This window comes from Lotus japonicus, chromosome 1, assembly GCF_012489685.1.
Source record: "Lotus japonicus ecotype B-129 chromosome 1, LjGifu_v1.2".
Lineage (NCBI taxonomy): Eukaryota > Viridiplantae > Streptophyta > Magnoliopsida > Fabales > Fabaceae > Lotus > Lotus japonicus.
In genome coordinates, this window is record NC_080041.1 from 48,223,290 (window position 1) to 48,236,504 (window position 13,215).

The window sequence follows — 13,215 nt, forward strand, 5'->3', positions numbered from 1 at the left end:
TAAAAAACCCTAAGAATCTGGAAGTGAAAAACAATGGCCAACATGGCCTGATAAATAAAGCCTTTACAATCAACACTTTGGATCTCCAGCCATGCCCTCCTCTTCCGGGCGATCCAAGTCCACAAGCAGGCTTGTGGCGAAGGCTTCTAGTCCGCCCACCTCAACATAGTTATGCACGTGCCTTGAATCGTGATACTCTGCTGCGTGTTGTGTCCATCCTACGCGTTAAGCCTTGAAGTGACGCCGGGGTTAGTGAATCCACAAAATCTCAACCGCTACCTTTGACATGTCCCTTCCAGTCACATCACTTCTTTGACAATTTGAATTTCAACCAATCGGCAGCAACCGTTGCAGCTTTTCATTTAATGCGTCTTTCTCACTCCCTAGAATTTCGGAACCGCAATCATGTCATTTCCTGACGTCATGGGGCACAACCTCTCTTTTTCCTCCACATCCCTCGGTAACCGTCCACAACTTCTTCCTACACGTTTCCTCCACACGTCGCTCCCCGCTTATAACAGCATTGTCCCACTCATTCCTTCTGTTCCTTTGCGACTTACGAATCTTTGCTCCTTTACTCTCGCGCGAACTTGTCCAGTGTCAGAATTACCTTTGTTCCTTGCAACCCCTATGCCATGACTTCGAAGCGTCAGACTAAAAATCCCAAACGTAATGTCGTCGCGGCCACCCCTCTACGGTGTGTTCCTCCCGTTCCCCCGCCCCCTCCAGGAGGCGTCCCTCTTGAAGAAAAAGAAGTCATTGCCTTCCGAACGAGGACTTGGGAATCTTTAAGTGCTCCCGCCGTGAGGGCCTTGCCCGCCGGGACAATACCTAACCAACGGTCAAGTTTGGAAAAGGAGTCGTCCATTTGGGAGATTTCCTCAGAATTCGGCGGACTTTGTCATGAGAAACCTCTTGACGAGCTTCTATGTGTCCGTGCCTGCTTACCCCTTGAACGCCCTTGGCTCCGCCCTCAAGACGCCTCCATGGGTGATCCTCACTTCTTTTATGTGTATGGGTATATGTTCACAAGTTTGAAGATTAAATTTCTTTTTTCCCCTTTTATCTGCTCTGTTCTTCACAATATCAATGTGGCTCATAGTCAACTTCATCCCAACAGTTGGGCCTTCCTCCGATGTTTCGAGATTCTCTGCGACGCGATTCACCAGGAACCTGAACCTTCGACCTTCTTTTATTGCTATCGCGTATCTGACCAGCCCTCCCCACAACGTAACTGGGTTTCCCTAGAAGCCAGACCTGATCGTCAGCGCTTCAACCCCATCTGGCCTAGTATCTCCATCGATTTAGCTCGGAAATTCTTCAGGGTTGTGGTGTCCCACGAATACCCTGAGGTTTTTACACACAACGTAACTGGGTTTCCTTTCTACTAGACTCAGGGCGCGCGCCAAATAGTTGACCCGTCTGAAGACTCCTTCACTCCTGAACACAAAGCTGTCATCGACTTTCTGGCTCGTCTTGCCGTTTCAGACTGTTCTCGAGTGATTGGTAAATCTTCCTCTTTTACCCTTCTCGCTCTTCCTATTTTCGGCCGACTTACCCCCCACTTTTTTTTGTATATTTTTAGGACAAACTCACCGCGCCGAAGGGGAGCTTTTGGCGGCTTTTAAGAAGAAGAATAACGTCTCCTTTCCCCCTCGAATAAATTTGAAAGGCGACAAGGCATCTCTGTTGAGAATTCAGGCGGGCGGCAAATGGCCCCTTGGCGAGGAGGATCTTCGCCCTTCCCCAAGATGATTAAACTCCGGCGAGCCTTCAGGGGCCATTCTAGCCCAACACGGTCTTGTCGATGGCTCACTTTCTCGTCCAACGATTATCTCGTCGCCGCTTGGTCCAAACCTGACGTCTTCCGCCAACGCCCCTCCTCTACCTGTTCATACTTCCACTCTCTCCTCAGGGTCTGTGAGTCGGGGATTCCCGTGTTCTCTAACTTTGACATCAGCTCAAATGGCGCGAATGGATGAAGTTGTTAAGCAGCGTGATTTGGATAATGTCTCTGAAGGGGCTGTGGCGGGAGTGCTCCACGCGATCCACTGCTATAGGCGCTCCGCCCAGGATGCTGACGAATTACGATCCGAAGTGGCGCGCCTCCGCGCTCTTAATTCTCAACTTGCTGAGGATCGCATAGTGCTTGCCGCTCAACTGACCGCCAAGGAAAACTCCTTTTCCAAAGAACTAGCCGAGCAATCCGCTCGCGCTGAAGTTAGCTTAGAGTTCCGCGACAGGAGGATTTCTGAATTGGAGAAAACTCTCGCAGAGTTGCGGCAGGAGGCGCAGCTAGAATCAAGCACGAAAAGCAGACCAAATAGCTTTGATGGAGGCCAACCTTGACAACCTTCGATCTGACCTGGCGAAGAAAGACGACCTTCTATCCTCCGCGAAGACTCAAGCTCATCTTGAGGCGAAGGCCTTAGAAGAAATATTGAGGTCAGAGGCTGCCGTTGCTGCTGTTTCCGAACGTGGCCGAGGCTTTTTCCTCCCTCTGATTGACCTCAGCCAGATGGGAGCATTCAAGAGGGTGACTCCCACAGGATTGGTCGGGCCCGACGATCCTCCAGGCTTCGTCGCCGAGTGCTTCTTGACAAAAGAACACGTGGAGCCAACTCCACCTGTTAGGAGTCCTTAGATTATCTTTGCCATCTTTGTACTAAGGGTCTCCCCTTTTTAAAACTGAATTTCCTTCTTTTTAATGAGAACCCCAAGTTTTTACTGCTTTTGCTATGAGTTTCAATTGTACGCCTCCCGCCAGGGAATGAACCATGCGAAACGTTCCCCTTGGGGAATTTCCAAACGTCTGCCCAAGTGCCCCTTTTCCACGTTCCAACGGTTTACCGTTGACCACCGGCCACGAACGTTCAAGCCTTTATTGAAAGTCGCTCTTTTCCTAAGAAAAACTCCTCGAGAAATTGCTCCAGCAATAACTCTCGGAGAATGAACTGGGCTTATAAACATGAACCAAAACGCAACAATCTTTACATTTCGTCTGCTTTCCAAAACATCAAGAAAATGGCTTCCCATACTGCTTGTCTGGAAGAGCTCAGGAAGAAAGCCTTTGACGAAGACCTCTTCATCAACGTCAAGCATCCGGAAGATCCCAACGTCTACGACCTGACCAACAAACTGTTGGGAATGGATCTGAGTCCTGAGATGGACGCTATCCTCCGGGATTTTCTCTGCTTCGTGGAGGAAATTCAAGAGCTCTGCCGGCGGGAGCTGGATCTGCTAGAGGAGAAAGGAACGGTGATAACAGCTCTGGAGACGGTGGAAGAAGGTCCTGAGCAGCAGGAGCTGAGCCGGAAACTCTGCAACTTAGAGTACAGGCAACACCGGTTGGAGCTTGAGAGGACAGAGCAGCGCAAAGAATGTAGGAAAACGAGGAGAGACCCCCCCTTTTAAATGTATTAAGCCAAGTATTTGACTAAAAGTTCTGTTTCCCGAATTGTTCTGACGTGCACTATTATGAACATATGAGCAAACAAATAATCGAGTTAGTAAATCGCCCCAATATAAACAAATGAATGACGGAATAAATGAATAATTAATATGAGCGAAGGATAGTTAAGCGGGCGAGGCGGGCGGCCCGCCACTTATCTTCGCCTTTGTTCGTCGCCGTTTAGCACGTGTTTTCAGTGCTAGCCTCCCAGTTTTGCGTGAGTAATTTTTCGAGAGTGTGCTACGTGTAACTAGGACTTTCGCTCGGTATTTTACCAAGGCTTTTGTTCGCACCAATATTTCCCGTAAGAGCAGATGCGGCCCCTCCAGCCTTATTAGGTGGGGACTTACAGTTTCTCGGGGCCCAATGGCCATATGAGTTTACCCGAGACTTTTGGCCTAGTTAAAAATGCTTCCCGCGTTTCGGGAAGACTCGACTCGCCCATATCTCAGGGAGGTTCTTTGGATGAAGAGCTTATTCGCGCACACCGCCAACGGGTAGCGGCGGGAAGCTCATCCGCACACGTCGCTTGCAGGGACTACGGTCAGCGTCGGACTTTTCGGAGCGATCCCTAGACATCAAGGTCGTATTGGGATCGCCACCATCAGGGAAATTTTCCCTCCAGACTGCCGTCTCATTTCGATAGTTAGGAGTATTGCTAAGAATATCCTTTTGTATTTGATTTGTTTAAATTTTACATCAAGGGATGCCTCGTTAAAAAACTCCCGTGTCAGAGAAAAAAAGTGCATCTTTATTTTGGTCCTTGCTTTTCAATCAAAGTATTACTCCTAGCATCCTGTCTTCCTCGCCCTCTTTGCCTTCCCTGCCGTGGCGAGGGATCTGTCCATGCCCTTCCTCGCGATTGGCGGGCCGAGCTGACTTCGTTGGTCTTCTGTCCCCATCTCTTTGTTGCTCGGCCTCCCTCTTGTTACCCCTTCCTTGTGCTCTTTCCTTTCCTTCATTCCTGGTCTGGCAATGAGTTTCTCCCTTTCCTGCCTTCCGAGGGGCCAAGCGAATGCAGGCGGCTCCCCACAAACAGTTCCTCTCTTCCCCCAATTGAAGAGGTCAACGTTCTCTTCTACGAGTTCACTCAAGCGTTGTTCTTGGTCCTTGGTGAGTCTGGGCTCGATTGCCAGTATTCCTCTACTGGTAGCGTTCATGTCCCCGTCTTCGTCATACCACTCATTACATTTTTTGAACGTAGAGCTTGCCTCCTCTTATCCTTTCATCGCCGTCGCTCTGGCTTTGCGCTCCCAAACGCTCCTGTTCGCCTTCGCCGCCTTCAGACGTCCCAATCTCGTGGCACCTGTGTCCATCGCCAGCTCCTTTTCTGCCATACAGGTTGAGGCAATGGCTATGGCACTTCCTCGCCCCTTTTGGTCTACTGCCAGTTTTCCTATCCTCCCGCAAAGTAGGGGATATTTTACCGCAAGGTGGGCCGTAGATATCACTGCATGGAGGCGATTTAAGGCACCTCGCCCTATGATGACGTTATAAGCTGCCGCAACTTGTAGGACCAGATATTTTACCCTCAAGAGCTCGGCGTCCTCGCCTACTCCGAAAACTGTATCCAACTCTACGTAGCCACGTACCTGAACTTGTTTCCCGGAGAAACCTACCAAACTTCCCGCGTATGGCCTTAAATCCTTGTCCGTCAACCCCATCTGTCTGAATGCGTCCTCATAGATTATATCCGCCGAGCTGCCCTGGTCTAAAAGCACCCTCTGTACATTGAAACCTCTTATTCTTATCATTACCACTACCGAATCGTCCGTATGGGGCTTGATTCCCTCGAAATCTCCGGTCGATATCACTATGTCTGGATGTAGGCACCCAAATGGTTCTGGATATACCTGTACTGATGTTGTCCCCCCCACTGTCTCCCGGCTCGCCGCCGATACGTCATTGCAAACTTCAAAACCTCCAGTGATTGTGTTCGTTTCTTCAACCGTTCCTTTGCCCTCGCCGTTGTCAGCTTCTTCAAATTTATGTCTCTTCGCCGCTTGCGGACGTCTCGCCCCGATCGACCGTCTGATTTGACCCTTCAGCATGAAACAGTCGGTGGTGTTATGGACCTCTAAGTTGTCTTATTCACACCCGCCTCACTTCTGGGGTCCTTTCTGCGCTCGCCGACTCTATTCATGTCTTCAATTTCTGCCTCGAGAAGTAACTTTGCTAGCTTCTTGTTTGAGCATCCTCGCGACCTCATTCACTGGCATACCTTCGCTTCTCGGCGCGAGCACCAGTGTGTCCTATTCCCCATTCTCGAGCGGAGTAATTTCCCTTTTTTCTTCTTTGTGAATCGGCCAGCTTGTCCGGACCCGTGCTCGCGACTCGTGTCCTTGTCCTGTACCTTTTCCCTTGCCAGAGTTACCTTTATTATTCGCTCGCCCTTCCTCTTGTGTGCTTCAATTTCCTCTTTTAAGATATAGTACTGCGCTCGGGCGCGGACTTCCATCATTGAGCATGCCAGCTCCCTACTCAGCTCGCAATAAAATTCTCCCCGGGCCAAACCGCCTTTGAAAGCGCACACGCACACGCGTGGCTGCAATTCCTCGAATCTCGCGGATATGGCACAATATCGTTTCACATATTGTTCCAAGTTTTCTTGTTCCTCCTGTAGAGTATCAAACAGATCCTCGACCGCCCTTGAAGAGAAATGGTCAAGGAATTCTGATTTGAAATCACGGAACTTAGCTATGGATCCTGGAGGCAGATTCGTGAACCATTCCTTTGCCGCGTCTCGAAACGTTGATGGAAACATCCTGCATTTCACAGCGTCGGAAACCGCGTACTACGCCATCTTCGCCTCAAAACTAGACAAATGATTCTTTGGACTGGTTTGTTCGTCGTACGCCTCCAACACGAGGCTCGTCATGTCGTCCGGTATAGTCACCTCTCGTACTGCCGCCGAGAAAGGCTTGGTACCGGCCGTAGCCGCAGCTTCCTTCTCCTCATGATTCCACTGTCGGAGGTGATAGTAACTCAACTGCTCCTGTAAACACTCATTTTGCATCTTCAAGTCGCCACTTAACGCTCGACGTGCTTCTGCACGGCGATGTCTATCCAACCTCGCGGTGTGCGGGGAAAAAATGTAACTTCGCTCTGGTTCCTTGCCTCGTCGTCGGCGAGAGGGCTCCATCAAGCTCTGTCACCGAACCGAGAATTCCACCACTTGCCTCTGAATCGCACTAGTTTTCACAGAGACTTGAACTTCTCGAAATCAAATTGCGAATTGCGCGGGAATCAGATCACGATCCATCAAGAAAAACTGGAGAGAAATCGCATAGAAAAACGAGCTTCACTCCACCAAATCACGATCCACGTGGTCCGGGAATCGAAATCTACCGGTCCCCACAGGCGGCGCCAAATGTTCCGTGCTAGAACATAGAGAGGGAAGGTAGTACCCAAAGTATGAGGAAGGTGATTAGAATGCTTAGAGAGAGAAGCTCTAACCGCTTAGAGAGATAAAATGTAACTGAATTTCAATGCTCTTATTATTCCGAATGAGCTAAGAGTCCCTTATAATTGGTATTTCCCTCCTATTTATAGAGGTGGCGTTGGGCTTTGGTGCCTTTATCCTGCAAAAATGAGCCAGTTAGGCCTCGGGAAAGGCGGCCCAATGTTATGGCGTGTTCCCTGCTTAAGGTCAAGTCTCCTGGGCGAGGGACCCAGAGGTCTCGCCCAGTCCAGGGGGGATACCTCAACTAAAGCTCCACACAAGAGGTATCTTAAAAAGAAAGTTACCCTCATCATTGTAAGTGGCGGGGTTTTGATGTTTTTCATTTTACTTATCAGTGTCTATCATCTCAAGAAAGCTCCCAAAAGGCAATCTTCTCTACCATCTCTTCGACATAGGTTCTTGAAGGTTTCTTATGGAGAGCTACATGAAGCAACCAATGGATTTTCTTCATCCAATTTATTAGGCACTGGAAGCTTAATTTGGTTCTATATACAAAGGATCTTTTCTCCATTTTGAAAGACCCGTTGCAATAAAGGTACTGAATCTCGAAACAACCAGTGCATCAAAGAGCTTCACGGAAGAATGCAAGTCTCTGGGAAAGCTGAAGCACTGGATTAATCTTCTCAATATCCTCACTTGTTGTTCAAGCACTGATTATAAAGGTGATGATTTCAAGGCTATTGTTTTTTAGTTCATGCCTAATGGGAGCCTAGAAAGCATGTTGCATGTTGGTCAATTCGCAAGTGTACGAATACCTCCGGGTTTTAAAATATCAAACCACAGGGATTGTGAGTGAGAATTGTTGATTTAAGCCTAAAGTTTGCAAGTTCTTAAAACAGTAAAATTCAGAAATTGGTTTTGGTTGATTGTGACAAAGGTTTTGCAAAAGAGCAATGTTGAAAATGATGTAAATAACAATTGATGGAAAATTGCTTTGGGTTGTTGATCATCTAATCCACTTTAGTTCACCTATCCTATGCATGTGAAACCTTGATTTATCTCTTGTTGTTATAGCCTATGTATTTACTAGTTGATTCCTCACAAAAGTAATTCTCTCAAACTGAAAGATAAGCCCAATTCCTTGTGTACTTAAACATTCATAAGAGGTAAATAAGCATGTATATTCAGGCCAACAAAACCCCACCCTTACTCTATGCCTAGAAGCAAGTATAGAAGGATCTACTTCAATTCATGTCCCTAAATCATAACAAACTTCCATTTGATTATAATCTAGCCTATAGCAAAGGTGCACCAAAGCTAAGCATGCAATAAGGAATTAAAATACAAGATTGAATCAAGAACTCATGCATAGAGATAGGATTTAACAAACTAAAATTTCATAGAATCTCTTAACCCAAAGCAAAAAAGGAAACTAGCCACTCATGGCTAGAGAATTCATGCAGAAAATGTAATGAAAACCTGAGAAAAATACAAGTTGGAAGCCTCCCTTGGCCCCAAAGTTCTCCTTAGCTCTCAAACTTGATCCAAAAATGAGTAACAATGTCTAACTCCCAAAGAAAATGGCTTAAAACCTTATTTATAGGCAAAATAAACGAGACTGGGCGCTCAGGCGCCAATTCAGAGCGCCTGAGCGTCAATTGCATGTTGAAAAACATGCTTCTGGACCTAATTGGCGCCTAGGCGCCAATTCCCAGCGCCTAGGCGCTCAAGCTCGCCTTGAGCAGCCTTTTCAGCTTCTGTAACTCCTCTTTAATCCCTCTTTTAAGTCTTCCTTCAATTCCATGCTTCTTGGCTTTCTTTCTTCTTCAGTTTTTGATCTGCATACTCAGCCACAAAGACAAGGAAAAATCTAGAAGCTCAAAGAGCTCATTAGCACAAGAGGTCCTTCATAAAACAAAAGAAAATCATGCAAGTCCTAAACTTAACTTAAAATGCAAGAAAACTCCCTATAAAACTACAAAATTACCAAAACAAAACAAAGACTCAAGAAAAGATAAAAATGCATGAGAATGCATGAAACACTACATGAGACTCAACAAAAAGACTCAAAACAAACAAAGAAATGACCCTAAAAACACTACAAAAATAGGGTCATCACACCACTATACTCAACGGCAGCTCGCCCTCGAGCGTAAATAACACTCGCTTGCCCTCAAGCGCAAGAAATGCTCCCCAAACAAGTGCTCACAACAAGGAATACTTCACAAACAAAACAGGGGACCAAGTAATCACAGTTGGTTCCAAGAGAAAGACCCGACAACCTACTTCATGCATCTTTTGAAAAGAGAAGAGTGTAGAGCCCATTCATGAGAAGCATATAGATCTAAAAATCCTAAGATGAGCTGTTTATTTAGTGCACTGAGCACACAAGCAAGTTCATAGGTCCTGAATGTCATTCACTCAATAGCAACAATGATCAAACATGCAAAAATTCAAAGAGACTTTCATAAGGGTTGAAACATTGGCTAGGTAAATCATGATGGTGGTTGGTCCCTAAGGAAAAACTAGGCTTCAAAGCACATTGAGTGTGGTCCTCCTCTAATAACCCCGGAGCTTTTCATAACAAACATTTTTCACAAGCCTCTTGCACCCCCTTTTTCAAACTTTTTTTTTCTCTTTTTTTTTTCAACTCCAACTTTTGTTTAGGAGTTCTTTTTCTTTCTTTTTTCATAACTTTAAATTTGGGGCAAGAGACTATTTCACAATTTTTCAGCTCCACTCAAATGAAACAAGGACCAACACTCCCCAATATTCCAACCAAACATCCGTCCCAAACTTTTGGCTACAAAAAGATTCTCCAATTAAGCTCAAATGGGACAACTAAAGGTAATGTTCAACCAACAAACTCAGAATCTCAAGAAATCCTACAAGTCTCAAGAATAAAGCAAGAATCACAAAGCATGCTATGAGTGAAAGTAATGCAGAACCAAGAATTGCAAGTGAGTCAGGATCCTCTAGAGAATTTTTATGGTGAAGGGTCAAAGATAGACCCTTAATGGACTCACCTCGACTCCTTTCTCAAGAAACACTCGGAAGACCGAAGTCTCCTCCTCTCTTCCCCAAACATGCAATCACTCATCCCCAAAAACAGCAACAAGTATTCACAAAAGCATTTTTAAAACAGCACAAGTAGGGAAGCAAAACTATAGCTAAAAGCATGTGAGTATAGGGAAGTAAAAGACCCAAAAACAAAAAGCTAATTAACAATGTATGATAAAAAGAAAAACAAAGTCTATAAATTGAAAAATATGCTAAAGATGCATGACCTAAACTAAGAGTAGGAATACCTCAACAAAGTCACTCCATGGGGTCATGGTCACCCCTTCCATCGCCATAATCCGGATGGACACCGGCATCATGCATTAAGCTCAAGTCTATCATCCCCTGCTCCAAGGTATTAAAATCCATGGGCCCATTGTACCTGGGGTCTGATGTGCTAACTCCTCTCCAATGGAGGTCAAGATCCCTGTGTAGGCGATCTTGCCTCAAAAACATTCGCCCGAAAGCGGCATCCATCCAAGCAGGAGAAGGGTCAGCACGTGGTGGAGTAACCACCTCATTTACCACCTCAACATTTTCTTCTTCCTCCTCTTCTTCTTCCTCTTCTTCTTCATCTTCTTCCGCTGGCTCCTCAGGATCCTCTTCCTCTTCCTCCTCTTGAGGCATTCTTGTCGTCCATTCTTTATAAAGTTGAGTGATCCTCTCCTTACTAAGTAGAGGTGCCACAGGCAACCTCTTCTCAATAACATGGACTGGCCTCCTAGCTCTGTCCCTCACTGCATGAATCAAAGAGCAAATCAAGTGAGGAAAGATGGGCCGATGCTTGTCTTTACTCCCGTTGTAGAGGGAATAAATCCGACCAGCAATGATGGTAGCCACATCCATAGGATGGCCTCTCACAATGTAGTAGATGGCAACCATTGTAACCTCTCTAACTTCAGATTTGTTAGAGCTAGGAATGAGGGAATCCTGCAAAAATTCAGCCCAAACTCTAGCCAGCGGTGTCATATCCTTCCTCCGCACAAAAATGATCTCATCATCAACTGCTTCCCAGTCCCGCCCAGGCCTAACAATCACTGCCTTCATGTCCTCCAAGATCTCCGGTGATTTATCCTCTAAGAGCTCATGATAGGTGGCCTTCTCGGGGAAAAGTTCCTTCTCTTAGTCCTCCGTGAGGAGACCAAGATGCCTGCGAATGACTGCTGGATTGTAGTCAATCACATCTCCCCTGAACCAAGATGAATTCACCGGTGGCCTAGACCTGTCCTCTTGATTGTCACAGTAGGTGTTCGCGTAGAACACCCTAACCATGACCTCACAAGCAAACGGAATGGGGTTGACCCAATTCTTCCACCTCCTAATCTCCATGGCTTCTTGCATGCCCAAGAGGTCCCTTCTTCCCTCCCGATAAAGAACTCCCCGCTCCTTCACACACTCCTTATGTGCTAGGTGAGATCGATAAAACTCCTCCTTTTTCAATGAAAGGAAGCGGGAGCGATCAAAGCTCTGGGAGGTGGAGGAAGAAGCTGCAGCTCTTGCGTTGGTTCTTGATCTTTTTGCAGGCATCTGCAAAGTTGTTAGCACATACACAAGCCACAGACGTTAGAAATGTTAGTTCGAAAATAAAAAGAAATGAAAGGAGAAACTTTGTACAAAAACAAGAATAAAACAACCTAAGAGCACCCAACAAGTCTCTTAGTGATTTTGGCAAAGCGAGAAAGATTACCACATAAGCACTTGCCAAAAATCGACTAAGAGAACCCATTGAGGCATTCTAACAAACACCTTATAAGCAAAAGCTAAACTAAACTAATCCACAAAATCCTAACTACCCATTCCTCACAAATTCACAACCCTTTTCTAATTAAGCACAAAACCAACCCATAATGAACAAATACAACCCAAACCCAACTTGCACTAGCATAAATCCACTCACCCATACCCAAAAGAAGCATGCATTGCAAAACTCATGAACTATGATGAAGGGAAGTGGAAAATGGAACTTACCTTGACTTGAGAGTGAGTGGGTGCAAGTGGAATAGACTTGATGCAATGCAGAACTTTGAAGCAAAAGGAAGAGCCAAAGTGTGTGCAAGTGAGAAATGAGAAGTAGAAATGGGGTTTGGAGAGAGTTGGGTGCGTTTATATGAGAGAAATAAGAGTTAAGAGTGGGAAAATGAAAGGTTGGGGTTTTAAAACCCAAAATGTGGGCAAAAATACGAACAGGAGCGCTCAGGCGCTCAAACCAGTTCCAGAGGCAGTGCCTCTGCCACTAATTGGCGCCTAGGCGCTCATGAATTGACGCCTAGGCACTCAGCCCAGTTTTTTCACAAAATTTTTTACTTTTTTACTTTTTTTTTTTTAATTAAACACCTAAAATACTACAAAATTAAAAGATAGAAAATAACAAAATTAAAAGAATGGGTTGTCTCCCATTTAGCCCTAGGTTATAGTCCTAGGTGGACTCTCCTTCCCATGGTGTTAGGAAGGAAATTCCTTTCCATTGATTAACTTACCACAAGTGCAAGGAAGAAACCTTGCACAAAACCTCTGGAGTAAATCCTCCCATGAGGCAATGTCCTCTTGCTCATCAAACCAAGCTCTAGCCTCCCTCGTCAAAGAATGAGGGAAGAGTTTAATCTTCACTTCATCACTTGAAACACCCTCAATCTTAGCAAGGGTGCTAGCTTGGGTAAACTTCACCATGTGAGCATGTAAGTTCTCGTACTTGGACCCCCCCATACTTGTTACCACTAACAAGCTTGATGAGAGCCGGATGGAACTCATCAATTTGGGCATTAACTTCGGGGGTCTCTTCTGAAACCTTTGACCTGCTTCTAATCACATCACAGACAAAGTCATTGTCATGGTTAGTCTCAATCATAGGATTAAAAACAGAAAACCGTACCTTTTCCTTACCAACACGGAGAATGAGGTGACCCTTGTCAACATCAATCTTAGCTCTACCAGTAGCTAAGAAAGGTCGACCAAGGATGAGAGGAATCTTCTCATCCTTCTCCATATCAAGCACAACAAAATCCACAGGGAACACATACTTGTCTACCCTCACCATGACATCCTCCACAATCCCATATGGAGTCTTGAGGGATCGATCCGCCATTTGCAAGGATAGCATGGTTGGGGTAACCTCTCCTAGGTTCAGCCTCTCAAACATGGTGAGCGGCATCAAATTGATACTCTCTCCAAGGTCGCACAAGGCTTCCACATCCGCCATGCCTTCAATTTCCACCGGAATAGTAAAACTTCCGGGGTCTCTTCTTTTCTTTGGCATCTTCCGCTGCAAAATGGCGCTACATTCCTCCGTCATTAACACCGTCTC